This window comes from Betta splendens, chromosome 5 (assembly GCF_900634795.4).
Source record: "Betta splendens chromosome 5, fBetSpl5.4, whole genome shotgun sequence".
Taxonomy (NCBI): Eukaryota; Metazoa; Chordata; class Actinopteri; order Anabantiformes; family Osphronemidae; genus Betta; species Betta splendens.
The window spans coordinates 8,979,100-8,995,988 of NC_040885.2; the positions used below are offsets into that span (position 1 = coordinate 8,979,100).

General features: G+C 43.5%; 1 protein-coding gene across 9 annotated transcripts in view; it reads right to left on the reverse strand.

The window, feature by feature from the left end:
* The window catches only part of foxp4 (forkhead box P4), a 159,900-nt gene extending 150,927 nt beyond the window's left edge, over nucleotides 1-8,973 (reverse strand). For 5 of the 9 annotated variants that reach the window (XM_029149810.3, XM_029149808.3, XM_029149807.3 and 2 more), the window contains exon 1: nucleotides 8,639-8,973. The gene's annotated coding sequence lies outside the window, so the exon portion shown is untranslated. Of the gene's footprint in view, nucleotides 1-8,573; nucleotides 8,592-8,638 lie in introns of those variants that run through there. The other 4 variants (XM_029149809.3, XM_029149802.3, XM_041070759.2 and 1 more) reach the window with 3 other exon arrangements.
* Nucleotides 8,974-16,889: the final 7,916 nt, after the last annotated feature.

Consider the following 16,889-nt stretch of genomic DNA (forward strand, 5'->3'; position numbering starts at 1 on the left):
TCAGGAACTGACTGCTTTGCAGACGCACACTCACACACACAAGCACATGAGTCCACCCACCCCTGGTACCCCAGCGAAGAGGTCAGAAGGAGGAGGAGGCGGTGGGCAGCATGCCGCTGTATTAGTGCACTTTTACCGTGGATGAAGAATGGCCATAAAAGGTAAAACCATCCTGCTCGGACCTGCTTACTGTAAACAAGCAGAGAGGAAAATGGAGCGGGCGAGAGTTGCTGTCTGGAGAGGTGCAGAAAGTGGAAAAAACAGTGACGAGGGCCAAAGACGGCGGGTGGGTAGAGCAGTTTCATAGTTTCTTCACAAGCAGGTGAAGAAATTCTTTATGTGGCTCAGCTCATATTAGCATTTTATAACATTCAAACAACAATATGCTCTTTTTATATACTGTATGCAGCTCCCCACCACAAGCACTGGCTTCGGGCCTGTCCATTCTCTATTTATTCTGTTTTAGACTTAGTCATTAATCTCCTACTAATTGAAAACATATTTATAGACATTTTGCAAGATAGAAACTAGAATCTCTCACTGATAATACAATCAAACCTGTGGCTGTGACACAAATTGTTGTCAGGTGCATCCTGTTTAGGTCTTCTTGACATTTGTCTGACATTAAACTGAACTCCACCTGTAGCAAATTTTACTGATTGTACATAGTTTAGAAAAAGCATACACATGTATATATAAAAGTCCCACAATTCACAATGTATGTCAAGACAAAAAAAAACCATCATGTCCCCAAAACTCCCTTTAGACTCTTTGAAAAAAATGAGGCACGGGTCAGAGCAAAGGTATTAATCTATTTCTAAAGCTTAAAGTGTTGCCAAGAACACAGTGGCCTCAATTGCTGAGAATTGGAAGAACTAGTCAAACAGAGTAGTGAAAAAGAACAACAACCTTAGCAGCACTCCATCGTCCAAAAAAGGCCTCAGCACTGGCACACTTGTCAGCACTTACTCAGTGAGTAATAGGACAATTTGATTTGCTGTAATATCAACAAATTAAACCCATCAGCCACTCTGGTGAACCCTCACATCACCTGTCTGATACAATGCATCTCTATGGTGTGAGGTGTGAGGTGTGAGGCTGCCTCTTGCAAACTTAGCATAGGTAATGTATGTTGGCTAGTTTGATGACACAGTTTATTATATTTAATAAGGAACAACAAATTAGAGACCATGGGAAAAAGGTGACTGCCATGCCTCAAGTACTGCACTATTAATCTATTGACAGTCTCAATGTCAGCCTGTGCAACTACGTAAGAGAATACAATCAAGAAGCACTTGCATTTGACTAAAACATGACTAAAGTCCAATCCACATGTTTATCTGTACAGTGGAGAAAAAAGAGCAACTAGTTACCCTAAACTGAGATTTGCATCATTTAGTCATTTAGTCATCATTTAGTCAAGAGACTCCAAATTACGAAAAAGGTTCAGATCATTACTCCTTTATTACTGAATGTTAAATACTCAAGACAGGCTGAATCAAGAGATTTGGGGCAGCACAGAAAACTACTTGACACTTAGAACAAATACTGCATAATCAATGAAATGTGACTTTTGTGTGTGTGTGTGTGTGTGTGTGTGTGTGTGTGTGTGTGTGTGTGTGTGTGTGTGTGTGTGTGTGTGTGTGTGTGTGTGTGTGTGTGTGTGTGTGTAGCTTTCATGTACATTTTGCTCCACAGAAAAAACAGAAAGGACGTCTGATATGCAAAGAACTCTTGGTCTGAATATATTTCTGCTCTTGTTGTGAAAGCAGACAGCTTGACTTGGGATGAGGTGGGGTATTAATGTGTGCCTGATCAGCCGTCTTCTCCTAATTCACTTCGCAGGCCCACTTTCTCCAATTTCCCTTTCTTCAAAGCAATATATACAAATGAATAGATAGAAAGATAAATAAATAACATGCACTTCTAATAGTGAAAATGCATTGACCAAAAGCATTACATTTTGGAGGAGTAATAGCTTTTAGGGTTTAATTTTTTTTCACTTGAAAAGCACTGAGCAACAAATTTGTATATGCACACACACACACACACACACGCACACGTTGGCCAGAAGCAACGGTGAGTGGAAAAACATGAGCCGGGCTGTTGAGCGTGAAAAAAGCTGTCTTCAAATGAATAGAGTAAACCACAGCGTATGAAGAGATGCATCAAGGAGGAGGAGGATAAATGAGAGATGAATGGAAGCAAAAGGGTGAAACAGGGAGAGGCTGATTTGCGTAATCCCATCGTGGAAATTGACTTTTAAATGTAATATTCAATTTCTGCACTCATGCCGGCGCGTGTGAGGGAGCCCTGCTTTTTTGGTTAATAAAAATAACAAAATAATGTACTTGAGACATAAAAGCAAATAGAGAAATGAGAAGGGGCGAGCTTTAGAAGGTGAAGACACATTTCTGAAGAGCACAAACAAAGTGCAACATCCTTCGCTAACAAGTCTGAGGGAATTAGTTTCAATTTGGCCTTTACATAGTCAGAAGTAGAAAACACTGTGGATTTCAATAAAAATACAACAGTCACTGCAGATATGTAAAATGAATTATGGTCTATGAACAGGACCAATTGATACAGTAGTTGCTCTGTGTCTGGCTCAGCCAATATTAACAATCAGGAATGCATTAAAATCAGCCTATTCATTACAGAAGATCAGTCCAAAGACCAATTACTGCTTATAATCAGCTACTGAAAGTTAAACATAATCAATTTTCCATTACTAATGTGTCCGTCTAAACACTCAGCAAACACTGATTATTGTCTATGTTGTATGTATAGTACAGTATAGTTCCAGGACAGTTGTTTTTAATGTCTATTTACATGAGCAGTCATAACTAAGGAGTACAAAATATCACACTTGATGTAGTAATAACTGGGTGTAAACAGTAAGACGTCTACAATAGCATAGACCAGAGTGGAACAGATCAGAGTTACATCATCATCATCATCATCATCATCATCTCTAGCAAAGAAATGTCGCTACTCCACTATCTCCTGCTTACTAACTCTCTCCGTTATCATTATCTATAGTATTGAGAGATGACAGTATGCTTATTTTTTGGTAACCAAAAATATATGTGAATTATACATCCACATTAAAGCAGGTTCAAAACTGATACAGCACCAGAAGAATTTAGGAACATAAAACTTATTTTTTACACAAATAATATTAATCCACCTTTTTGTTAGATGGCAAACATGTTAAATAATTAATTTACAAGAAGAGGAGTTTGGAGAGACAAGCATGTAATCTGCAACTTCAACAACCATATTCAACCTGTGCCAAGTCTGCTAAATTATTTTAGGCTATAGTAAATGGTATTTTTTGTAACTATTATTTTATATTTTACTAATGTAATGTAATTAATTATTATATTATATTAATAATTAATGTGTTGCTACATCAACAGCACAAATACTTCTGCTGCACAATTAATCAAATTAGAACAAACATAATAACAGTAATAATGACTACTCTTTGACCATCATCCACTCCCACCGAAGAGGAGATATAAAAGAGGTGATATTAACCTCGTCTTCTTTTCCAGTTCTTTAGCCCGTTGTCAGTTAAAGAGTAGATGTAAAAAATAAAGTAGGCCAACAGCATGCGTGCAACTTCAAAGGACCGTTACTACATTTAGATGATCAGGTAATTGCATCGCTAAATACGGTTAAATTAAATCATCATTATCCAGTGAAATTCAGGGTTAACCAATTCTTGGGTTTTTAATAAATAATTAGGCTTAAATTCTGTGTCCTCCACAGGGCTCAAAGGATCACAAACATCACCATGGCATAAACATTCATTATAAAACAAGTTCATTTTATTTTAGTTCTTCAATACCTAATTCATCATGATGCAGTTTTATAAGGGGTCACGCAGAAAAAGGAGTCTAAAAGTATTAATTAAATGCGTTTAGTTGACCAGGCAGCTTGCTTCACATCAGCAGAGTCTTGATCACTCCATTATTTGCCAAGAGTAATTTGCAGAGTGAGGTTCACGGTGTCAAGGACCTTTGCGAAAACATTCCCGCTGTTTGCCTTTATTAACAGTTGAATATGAGTAAGTTAAAGACGACTGCATTCACGGACTGAATGAAAAAAATACAGTATAATGATTGACGGTTAATGTGTGACCATCAAAGTCTCTAGTAATAATAGAATAGCAATTTGTGTATGATATTGCAGGTATGGACACATGTTTAATAATAAGACGCTAAGACGTGTGTGAACCACTTATGTGGCTCTGTGCCAAATGAAAATGAAATCTCAGCATGGCACAAAGTATTTTGTAAATAGAAATGTCAGATTCAATAGTTTTAATTCATTTTAAAGAATGTTTCATTATGCATGTACCCAATCCAATGTCCCAAGGGCATGTTGTCAATTCAATCTCGCCAGTAATAGATATCAAAGGGTGTTGGTGGGTGTATTGGTGGGTGTATTGTAGGCAGAGTCCAGGTTAATAAGGCCTTCTTGGAATTTAACACATTTAAAACAGTGTTTCTTTGCACTTGAGCTGTTGTAAAAAACATGTAATTTAATAGAGTCTGCTGAAAGATGTTCCTGCATAGTCAACACTTAAACACAGGTGCACAATAGACAGCAGTCGCACACATACGGAGATAAACAAACACACAGAAACACCCTCAGAGGTCCCATTGCTCTCGCCGTAATCAGCGTGTTTACACCAGGTGTCAAGAAAGTTCGGCCGTGCTGACAAAAAGCATCGGGTGAAATGAGGAACGCCAAGACGATGCACTAAGTAGCACAGGCTTCGTCATCCATCTCCAAACTACACACACACGCGCGAACCTGTTGTCCGCTGCCGGCCACTGACGAGGACTGATAGCGTGAACGGAGACGAGGACAGAGGAGTCAAACAAAGGAGTGAAATATGGCGACAGGAGGAAACAGAGAGCCAAAATAAGAGAGGAGGAAGCAGAGGGATGGTGCACAGGATGGAGCTGACAGATATTAAAACAGCCAGAGCACACCGAGAGAGCTTTCCCTTCCTGAGAGCTAATATACAGAGATTAGTGGGGGGTGGGGGGGGGCTGGAGAGAGAAAGCCTTTGCCTAAAAACTTGAAACTAAATTCTGAAAACTGCACAAAAAGAGAAACTTCTTTAAACCCTAAACCTGCCTTATCAGTCAGGCTGCCTTCATCTCTCTTTCAAATATTTAAAAACTCACTTCGTCTCGTGTTACATCCTGCGTATTAAGGTGGCATTTAACAGTGAAAGCATGTGATTTACTTACTGTTACTCTTGAGTACATTTTAGGATAATAGTGCCGCTATTAAAATAGGCAAAAATATAAATCATTGTACTCATTGCAGTAAAATCTCCTTTTAAGCTGCTGTGAAAATAAGGCCTCTTTCACCCTGCCTCCAGCCAACAAATAAAGGTGTAATTGATGTGCTGCAAGTTGCCTGTTCGAGGTTGTTTTATGTCTCGGTAGAACGGTCATGGCAGTGGAATCTCACTGACTATTTTCACCGGTTGTGTAAGCCTCGCGGGGGATTCGAAGTAAATTTGAGACAAGCTGAAAATGTATCTTTTTTCCACTGTCTAGCTCACTGCACAGTGTCACAGACATGCACAGATTGCATTCACGCACACATACCGAGGCAAAGGCACAGAAACACATACGCAACCCCCGGCCTTCCCCAGCATGTGTGGGTGGGGAAAGGAAGGTGGGGGAAACTAATATTTCTCTTGAGAGAGATTGATGTGATCTGTTCAGCACTTCATTGTTTGAAGACGATTTGAGCGAACAGCCTGTTCTCAGCAGACCAGGCCAGGTCGGTGTGTGTGTGTGTGTGTGTGTGTGTGTGTGTGTGTGTGTGTGTGTGTGTGTGTGTGTGTGTGTGTGTGTGTGTGTGTGTGTGCGAGTCAAGAGCAGACCGTGAGCATTAAGGAAAGAAATTGCTCTATTATTTTAGCGACTGCAACAAATCAGTTGGTTCACCTTTGTCCCTCTCAATTGTTGGAGCGAACGCGGACAAACTCGGCGAGCACACGCGGGACTGGCTGCTTGTTCGTGCACCGCATAAGCCCAGCCAAGTGAACAGACCCTTTCACATTCAGAGATAAAGGGATGAAGGGTAATAAAATGTGTATACTTATTCACTAATACACTTGAGCTGTCCTTTCACGCTCCTCAGCTGATCCATCTCTGAGGAAAACAGCAACATGCCCTCCTTCACAATGGCTTCACAGACACTTCAGATCAGACTGATCAATGCAAGAAAAACTTCACACAAAGTGTTGCACTACTTGTTTACTTAGACGGCCCAATTATGTAACATGTATTTGGTGTATTATTATTCAGCATTTATTCAGGGAAGTCAGACATTAACTGATTCCAGTCCAGCAACATTACATACGTTGTGACTGTTAAATTTATATTAATATTTGTCTAATCTAACTAAAAATTGAAATGACACCACTGTCACAAAAGAGGAGGTTAAAAGTAAGATGTCATAAATCAGTGGAAAATAACTGAATGTGGAATTAAATATTTTGGCAATGTATTCTACAATATCTTCACTGTCATTTTTACATTAACAGGATGTGCTGACAACTGAAAAAGGTAAATGTAATTGTAACTATGCACCTTATTAAACATAAAATGTGATTGCAGTTCATTTTATTAGGAGTAAAATTTTTAGGAGAAGGTTCCTTTGCTCTCGTGACTGAAGAAACAGAGCAACACGTAGAAAGCTGACAGCTAATGGAGAGTCACACATCGCTCGCACTCTCATCGTTTGGTGGGAATTAAAGATTTTGTGGGACCGATGATCAGGGTGACAAAGTAAAAGCAAAGTTAGGCTGCGGCAAAGTGTGTAACTCCGCAACAACAGATGTGCAGAAGTAAATCAGGACGGGGTTTGATACGTTTAGCAGCCACTGCAGAAAGAACCACCCAGGGGAGTTTTTCGTCAAGGGCCAGCTGCCTCGGCTGACAGGTTCAGCTCTTAATTTTTTTTTTCTCCTGAGAAAAAACCATGAAGCAAGCTGGTTAGCCACCTCTGCTGTGTCATTCAGGTGGCATTGTTCAAAAATGAAAGTGGCTTGATGAATAGGTATAGGGGGAATAGAAGGGAGAGAGAAAGAGAGCACAGATCAAAAAGAGGCTGGCAGGACAGGTCATACCTGCGCAAACCGTGGATCGGTCACACTGACGTCAACTTCAGTCAAAGTTCTCTTTTTAGCAATCAATCACTCAGTTTTGAGTGAAAAGATGCAAATGACAAACTAGTGTGCACTGACAATGTCACCGGGCTTTAGCTCGCTGCTGCTGCTGCTGCTCGAGCGACACAGTTGTTGAACACATTCTCGTAGAGACGCAGCTTTGTCTGCTTCTTCAAACCCTCATTCTGTTCGAGTCGTGCTGAACACACAAAAACCACGCATGAACGTCTGGGTCGCAGTTGAATCAACATCACGCGCCAATTGTTGTTTTCTTTGGTGTTTCTGGTCCACGCTGGCTGGATCGCATCTGTTTCGCTGTGTAGTTTGAAATGAGGCAGATGTTCAGTCACAGTTGAATATAATTGTGGGATAACCAGATCAGCAGTGTTTAGATGTGGAGATAAAATTTAACACAGTGCGTAATCCACAACTAAAAGCTGCAGGCTGTTTTGTGTAGCATATTTAAAATCGGAGCTGTGCTGGACGGTTTCACGTGAAACAGAACATGTAACATTAATTCTCAAGGAACGAAACCACAAAAAGAAGCGACTCTAAACCATCACGTCTGCAGCAGCGGCAGCAGCAGCTCTTGATATAGCAGTGAAGGTATTTTGTGACACATCTGTCTTCTATCACAGTTTTACCATTTAGGCAAAGAGCTGGTGATGTATTTCTTACTTTAATGCAACTTTTCAAAAGCCTATAATATGAAAAAATGATGTGAGTTTTATTTGGTTTGGGAATATTCTTTTAGGTATGTAACAACGCTTCATTTTCTGTTTAAGTACTTTAACAACCTGAGCTAAAACTGCAACAGTATCTTCATCCATCCACACTAATTGTACCTGACACCAGATTTGTTGGCACTATGAAAGAATTCCAAAATGTGATGTGTCACTTTCTCTTGGCTTCATAAGGCTTTACCATCAGCACTTCAGGCGAAGACTTGGTACGTGCTCTTTTCTCAGGCACGTCACGATAATGGGAAGCGCCAGGTTCCATCAAGCAGAAGAGGACAGGTCCACATTACAGATGCATACATCACTGCTCTCATTTCAATATAATAACACCTGTCGGGCCTGATGAGGAGGCAGCCATGATGACTTCGTCTGGGAGCAACTCAACTACTGGAGCCACTGACTGGCAAACAATCATTTTAGAGCCAATAAAGTATAGAGTATAGTAACAGAGCAGCTCAGACACACATTAAAGTTGATCTATTGTATGTAAAGTTTCCTCTGCACGTGCATGTTATAGTTTAACATACAAACTACCCATAAATGTCCCATTACACAGGACATACACGACAGAAACACGCCCAGTGCGCGGAGATGTGACGTCACGTATCAAATGCACAACCTACAATAGTAAAGTACTGTACTTGAATCCTGCAGGGCTCAAACACCAGAGTGGGAGGACTGGACTCACGTATCTGAAGCTGGAGAACCTCCCTCTTAGCTGAGTCATCCTCAACGGTCCGCGCGTCGCGGCGACGGTTGGTGGCCGTTAGTGGATTAACTGTATGCCCCATAGCTAGCTAGCTATGTTAGCTACTTTATTTAGCATAAAAACGCTAGCTAGTTTATTCAACTAGCAACACTTGATAATTTATTTAACTACCAACTCTAGGTACTTTATCTAGCATGAGTGGAAAACAAGCTAAACGCTCTTTTTGTTCGTGCCGGTGTCCACAGCTCCAACCTTCACAGGTGAATTAATCCAAGCAGCCAAATCGAGCAGGTCTCCGAAAAAAAAACGCACGAGGCTGCAATACCGCGTTTGACCGAGTGGCGCTGTTTTACAAAATTATTTAAACAAATAACACTTAAATCTACAGTTAAACTTGATTTTGTTACTATTTATACTATACTTGATTATAATTGCATACCATATAATTACATTATAATTAAAGCCTTTATTGTCAACTCCAAATAGATAAAGGTCTCACATTTATTGCTTCTAGCTCTGTTTTGGTCACAACCAAATATATGGGATATATGTGCATATCTGTTAAAAGCATCAGCTGCCCAGTTTAGACTGTGGTGACAGTGAAGCAAAACAGTTTAATTAACTAAAAGCTCTGTAAAGCCAGGGGGAGCTGCAGTAACAGATGACAGACCTTTATTGTTATACTGGTTAAAATGAGGACTTACGTAGTTACATTTGTTTGTGATGAACGGATAAACAGTTATTTACAGGACTAACGCTTCTTTACCGCTCTAATCAGAGCGGAGCAAGATGTTTGGACTGTGGTTTTCCATACGAGCATGAGCCCCTCGTTAGATGACTTCAGACGCAGCATCTTTCAAATGGTCCTGATGACATAATATAATAAATGAGCCGGCGGAGGGGATCCTTGAATCCCGCACAGCCGGGCTCCGAACGACGTGTCTGACAAACATGTAACTTGCTGCACAAAGCTCATGTCATCAGCTGCATGTCATGTCATCGGCCTGTAACAGACTTATCGATGCAGCATGCGAAGCTCTCTGAAGTAGCAACAACAGAGGCCGGGGGGAGCTGCGGATCAGCTAATTGAGCTGTTGGTCGCGGATATCTGCAAAGCACCTCTGGAATATAAGAGATAATACCATGTGTTATGCAAGCTGGCAGTCAACCTGGAGTCGCGTGTACTTTATAGTACAGTCCAGTAAAGGAAAATAATCAGCTAGACCAACTCAAACATTTCTGTCACATCGCATTACAGTCACTTTTCCAAAGCAACACAACAGACCCACACTGTGAAAGACAAAAAAAAATAGCAGCAGGCACAGGCCAGTCACCACCACTTATAAAATGACTAATGCTTTAGTTTGCCCTTCAACTTACGTCCAAAATTAGAAATTAAGTTTAATGTCTCTCCAGGATTTTACAAACAAGGAAAAGTGCTGAAATGAGACCCAGCGCGTTAATGGCAAGTTTAGTAATGTGCACACGCTTCCAGTGGCAGCAGCTGCCTCAGCCATGTGTTTAACAGATCATCAAAGTCAAACTCGATGTATTAAACTTCCACAAGAATATAGCCCATACTGTATACTTCATTATTAGCAGATCAGATCTCGCTGTGGCGAGTTGAAGTGAGGTAAATGGAATATAACAGAGCGCGTTTGCTAATGGACTTTGTGCTGTGGAACATCGGTTTGTGACAGTCAGTCGCCGCTTGCTGCTGTCACGGGTTTTAAGCTTTTAACCAGGCTGTACACATCAGGAAACAAACCCCCCTCTGGAAACATCAGAACCCAATGTGTGCCGAACAGTAATACATGCACACTCACACCTCACACACACACACACACACACACACACACACACACACACACACACACACCACGCAGCAGAAGCAGTAGAACAAGGCATTACCATAAATTCATTAGAGTGGTTGGGCAGTGTTTATAAACATGTAGAGATGTTGTTTACAATGTCTGACTGGATGGATTACACATCTACACAAACTAGTGAGGGAAACACTCTCAATATACACAATGTTTACACTGGGGGAGCGAGAGAGAGAGAATAGGTCTGAGTACATCGCTCCACAAGGTCCCTGAATGGCATGTTTTAGAGAGCGAAATAAACATCCAATAAAATAAACACCACTCAACCATGCTCTGCTGCACTCTGCTGCCATGTTCTGGACCGGGACGGCACAGAGAGACTTCTCTGCATGTGTGTGTGTGTGTGTGTGTGGGGGGGTCATTTGTGCACCCGAAGGTGTGAAGGATCATGATGAGCTTTCATAACACACGCAGAAAGGAGTTTGTGATTCCTTTTGAATTTTTTGAAAACATGTTTATTATAATGTGGGGTGACATGTAGACAGCAGCTGTTACAGTACATCCAGTTACTTGTTGTTTCATATTTACATGAGCAGCTTAAACAACTCAAATAAGCTTGTTCACCTAAATGTTTAGCTATTCTTTAATTAAGACCTTACTTCTTGCCTTAAGCAAAATGTTTTGCTATTTGCTCATAATTTGCTCACAGTTGTTTTTTATTAGAACTATTCATGTTCAGTGGTAGGACTTTTCTAATAAATACCTCCCAGAGGACAAAAACACAACAATTGTACTTGAATTATTTGTGTCACTGGCTTTGACAAAGGGCACAATAAAGCACATGAGGGCAACAGGAGGCAGAAAGGATCTCCAGAAAAAGTGATACGGGCGGAGCAACAAAGGCATAGATTTGGAGAGGATGAATTTATTGCTTTGTGGAGTGGTGACTACAGAGAAGAGGTGAGGGGGAGGCGGGGGGCATAGAGGACAGAGGGAAATCAGACAGGTTGGACTATGAGAGCACACACAGACGCACTCTGTTTAATGTCTTGCTGACATTTCTGCTCTCCGTCTCCTCCCCACCAACCTTCTCCCGCTGGAGACGAATGGGCAGAGAGGAGAAGCCAGGGGGGAGAGAGAGAGAGAGAGAGAGAGAGGGACGAGAGAGAGCACGGCGGAGAGTCTGGAGGGGACCCAACACTCCGCCAGTACTTCAGTCAAGGTCATAAGCCCCAGACAAGGTCGAAGGTCAGGGTTCAGTGTGAGGCCAGCCAATGAGGAGCTAGCTGTCTGAATGGGATCAGGTTTAACAGGCGTGTCCCTGATGGACTCGCTATGACCTGGTGAAAGGTGCTCGGCGTCTTTACCGTCTCCCGTTTTAACCTCCATTTGGATCCTCTCTCTCTCTGTGGGTTTCTGTGCTGTGAAGCCTTATGAAAAAGCCACGAATGTGTTACAGTATGAAAACACCGCTTTTGCCGGGCAGTTTTGAGGCTGTCTAATAGTGCACTCACTCCCTGCGTCCTTCAGTAAATTCCTTCTGGATACCGTCACTCCATTAACCCGTGCAGTCAGGGCTACGTGTATTAGTGTCTGTGTATGTGCATCACTGAGGCTTTCATTCACTGTCACCGCTCTGTGTGTGGTGCTCATTTCATTGCTCTAAACCAAACCATCTGTATTAAATGGCTGGAATGTTCTCCACTCACATGTGGCTGCCTCCAGACACACACACACACACACACACACACACACACAGCCCTCCACCCGCTGACCCAGCCCTGGATGGTGGTGTCCCTATCAACACATGAAAGATGTTAGCTAACAGTTTCCTCGCTGACCCTCACATTTAGACATTAGCTCACTCAGCTACTTAAGCAGAGCGGCAGCGTTAAGCCGGGCCCGGTCTCATCCACAGCGAGACAGTCACAGACAAAAATCATTATTCCTGGCCTTTATTCCCCTTCCACTGGAGCATTTCCTCCCACCCACTCGAGTCTTATTTAGACAGTCTGCCCGGCGCGGAGCAGTTTGGCCGGACTCACGCGGCTCAGCGACAGCAGGCAGCAGCGCGTTGACTCCCGGCCAGGCCCCAGAACACTTCGCTAACCTGATCAGCACCAAGACAAATAGAGAGGTGATTGCTTCCCCGTGGCCCATCTGGCTTCTCTTAAGGTGACGGGAAGGGAGAAATATGGGTGGGCGTACGTGCATGGGTGTATGCATGTGTGCGTGAGCTTTTAAAAGCGGCCACTTTACACAGGCTATTTCAAACGCACCCCTGACTCGCCGACCAATTACGGCCAAACGGTGCTGTCGACCCGACTGCGTTTGCCCGTCAATAAACATTTCGGTTGGGACTGTACGGGTCCCTCTGGACCGCAGCCCGGCCCGAGTTTCCAGCGTGTGTGTGTGTGTGTGTGGTGGGGGGGTATCTGTAACTTAACAGCGGAAATCAAGGGGTGAGCTTAGCCATGAAGAAGGTGAAAGGGGGGGGGGGGGCAAGCTGAGCATGGAGGTGTGAGTGGGTGTGCAGCTCCTCTGATAATTCAATGCTCTAGGCTATGCTCCCTGTGTGTGTGTGTGTGTGTGTGTGTGTGTGTGTGTGTGTGTGTGTGTGTGTGTGTGTGTGTGTGTGTGTGTGTGTGTGTGTGTGTGTGGAGGGAGGGGGGGGCAGTCACGACCACCACACCTCTGCTGGGACGGACTGGAAAGAAGCTGATGGAGCAAAACGCTTTAACCTCAGGGCCGTCACCGGGTCAGAGTTGGAGCAGGACGCGGTGCTCGCTGCCTGTCTGCCGTCCACACCGCCACCTGCTGGCCACCAGGAGAACAGCCACCCAACAGGAACCCCAGAGTCCTCCACAGTTCCAGAGGACGTATGACCTTAAGTGCGTTTCTTCTAATAAGTTACTTGAGTGTCCGCTGACACATGGATGTGTTCCTCGCTTTCTCCGTCTCTGCTCTTTGTCTCCTTCTTTCTGTTTCTTTCACTTTAAGCTAATAGTAAACAGAGATGCTGCGGGCTGGGAGCTGTCCAAACAGCAGGACAATAATAACTGTTTGTTGTCACCACGGATACACACTTTCATTCCTGCCAACACACACTGGAGCATCTGGAACCTGTTAACTGTATCCAAGCAACTCACAAACTTATGTACGTGTGTGTGTGTGTGTGTGTGTGTGTGTGTGTGTGTGTGTGTGTGTGTGTGTGTGTGTGTGTGTGTGTGTGTGTGTGTGTGCGCGCGCACACGTGTTTTTCTACGGCTGTGTGGACACATTTCAGTTTATAATTAGCTCTGCACTGTGGGGACGTCACCGTTTCAAGGGTAGAGGGGTTAACACATGGTTTTAGGCTTAAGGTTAGAAGACCAACATGAAAGCGTGTGTGGAAGTAGGCTGTCGGTGGAAAGGCTCACACACACACACACACACACACACACACACACACACACACACACACACACACACACACCCTACAGGAGACAGAAGCCGCTGTTTTCAACTGTAATTTACAACACATCACCTAAAGAGTTATGATTGTCTTCCTTTTGCTTGGTTGTGTGTGTGTGTGTGTGTGTGTGTGTGTGTGTGTGTGTGTGTGTGTGTGTGTGTGTGTGTGTGTGTGTGTGTGTGTGTGTGCATAAGCTGAGGAATGCCCTACCCAGTTAGGGAGCAGGGGCCCAGGCTGGGGGCTTTAGAGTGGGGCCCTGTGTGTGTGTGTGTGTGTGTGTGTGTGTGTTTGTGTGTGTGTGTGTGTGTGTGTGTGTGTGTGTGTGTGTGTGTGTGTCGGTGGGAGCTTAGCAAGGGGCCCTGTGTTTTGTTCTGTTCCACATCAATGGGACGTCAAGCCGGGTTTGGGCCTGACAGCACCCGGATTAAAGGTTTTCTAGCAGACTCTCTCTACCCCTCCCCCGTAACACATACACGAACACACTCACAAACACAAAAATACGCACACAATGGGCTGAAAGAACAGTCTTAACTCTTAGAGTACTAAATTGTAATTTACAGGTGGCTACAAGCAGTGGAACAGGCCCTCCCAATAACGAGTAAAGAGCTGCACTGTACTGTGTTGCACTGAGGACGATGAGTTGTAGGCGCGTGATTATCTTTAAGCTGCTTTTTAATTCTGTTGCTGAATTTTATACTTTTATATTGATGCTTTTTTACCCACTTGGATGAATATAAAGCCTTTGAGTGATAACAGCACAACTATATTTATCCAAAACAATTACGCAGAAGAATCTAAAACCTCCTTTTAAGTTTAAATAAAAACAGAACATTATTAGCTTCCTAAACGAGGGATTTATGGCAGAAGTGTTGTGTTCTAGCTTGTTGTACCTCCAGTAATAAAGTGTGCGTCCAGAATTAACTGGCATGCTTAAATCTTTCAGTAATAAAACCACAGCAACGTTTAGTTTGAACTGTTGCTGCTGCTCATTCATACATAAAGTGCTGTAGGATGCGAAAAGAGTGGGTCTGTTGCTGAATACCTCTCTTTAATATATATCAACCACAAGAGAATCAAACCAGACAGTTCTGGGTAAAGAAACAAGCAGCTGTGTGTGTAAAGCGTGTTCCATTTTGTTGTTAATGCCGCTGCTTGATGCCGGCTACCGTGACTCGTCCTCACATCAGTTAAAAATAGTGGAAAGTGGGAATATAAGGCAGAAAGGCAGACTAGAAATGAAGAGATTAATATTGAAAATTGCTGCCGGCTGCAGGAAATGTAGGAGCGCGTAAAGGCCGTGCAAACACAAGGACAGAACACAAAACCAGCAGCATGAAGAGAAAAGCAAAGAAGGGAGAGGAACGAACACTGTCAACTCAGTGTGTGTGTGAGTGTGTGTGTGTGTGTGTGTGTGTGTGTGTGTGTGTGTGTGTGTGTGTGTGTGTGTGTGTGTGTGTGTGTGTGTGTGTGTGTGTGTGTGTGTGTGTGTGGTTCACACTTGTCCGTCCACTGATGCATATTCATGTAAAATCCACTAATGCAAAGACACTATCGGTGTATCCCATACGTGTGACACACTTTGTTAACCCAGCGTGACGTCCGTGAAAACACGACGCACACAGATTTCAGTCTCTTCAGTTCGAGGTCGCAGCATGAACAATGGCGGTGATGCTTCAGCAGCGGCTATTCAGAGCTGTGATCATGAAGCATACAACATTCCACTTAAACACTGCTAATAATATCCATTCTGTGGAATCAAATTGGTTTGAATTTGGAGAAAGCAGCAGCAACGCGCTGACCCTGACCTGACAACAGGTTCATAGTTTCACAATTTGTCTGATTTTAGAGGAGATGTTAGAAGTCTGGGGTTCTTTCTACCTGTCTAATTTTTATTGCTTTTAAAACACACATAAAAACCAATTTAATCTGATTTATTTCCCACGGCGGCCTGCAAAGCTGAAGTTAAAATCAAAGGAGATACAGCAGACTTGGAAATCCTCTCTCTTATTACAGCAACATGCATCTGCATTGTGTACAGACCTGCTGAGGTCCAGATACAGGCACTTTACAGTACGTCTGTGGACGCGGAACGATCTGAGTCCGCTCGGACACGCGGCTGCGGCTGCGGCTGCGCTGGCTTCAGACAGCAGTGACATTTGGAGCGACTCTGTTCTTTGGGAGGGACTTTGGGAGCGGGCCCAGACGGGCCTGTGGGCCCGGCCGCCCGCCCCCAGGCGGCCCTGCACACCCAGCAGCTCGTGCCTCCGCCGGACACTCAGCTGACGGTGAACACGTTTGATGCTGGATGCCGTCGGGCTGTAGTTCCCACTGAACCCCCCCACGGTCTGGGCGTTGGGGAACACATCCATGCCAAGCGCCTCAGATCCCCCATGACTTAATTAGCGCTCTCTGATTCTCAGCATTAGTTTACTGTAAAGGAACAACTTTTATCCTTAACTGTAATCAGCTCGCCCAGAAGAACAGAACACAATAAGAAGCCCGTTTGAAGTGTTCTTTGTGTTATCTCGAGCGCTTCAGCAAAAGCCCAGTGCAGCTCGCCTCAGAGTGTAGCATTAGGCCAGCGGGCAGCTCCAAACCTGCACTGATGTATACAGAACCTGCCATTCTGTTTCCCCAACTAAGCATCTGCTCTGTTGCCTCCTCATTATAAAACCAACGTTCCCAAGCGTACGACTCATCGGCTCCTGACGGACCTGTTGTTTTTCTGCAGGTGAGTGACTGTTAGGTAGAAAACTGATGTGAACTGTTTAGGCATTCCAGCGGCATCACCCAACAGTTGCGCGAAAGTTTCTTCTCCTGATTAAAGAGATTATTCCTAAAGTGAATAAATTCGACCATTTATTACCGTTTGCCCTCCTCACCCACTGCTAAAAAAATGTGATGAATACTTGAGGTGTCATTAATATGCATAATCAGGCAAATCTGGACA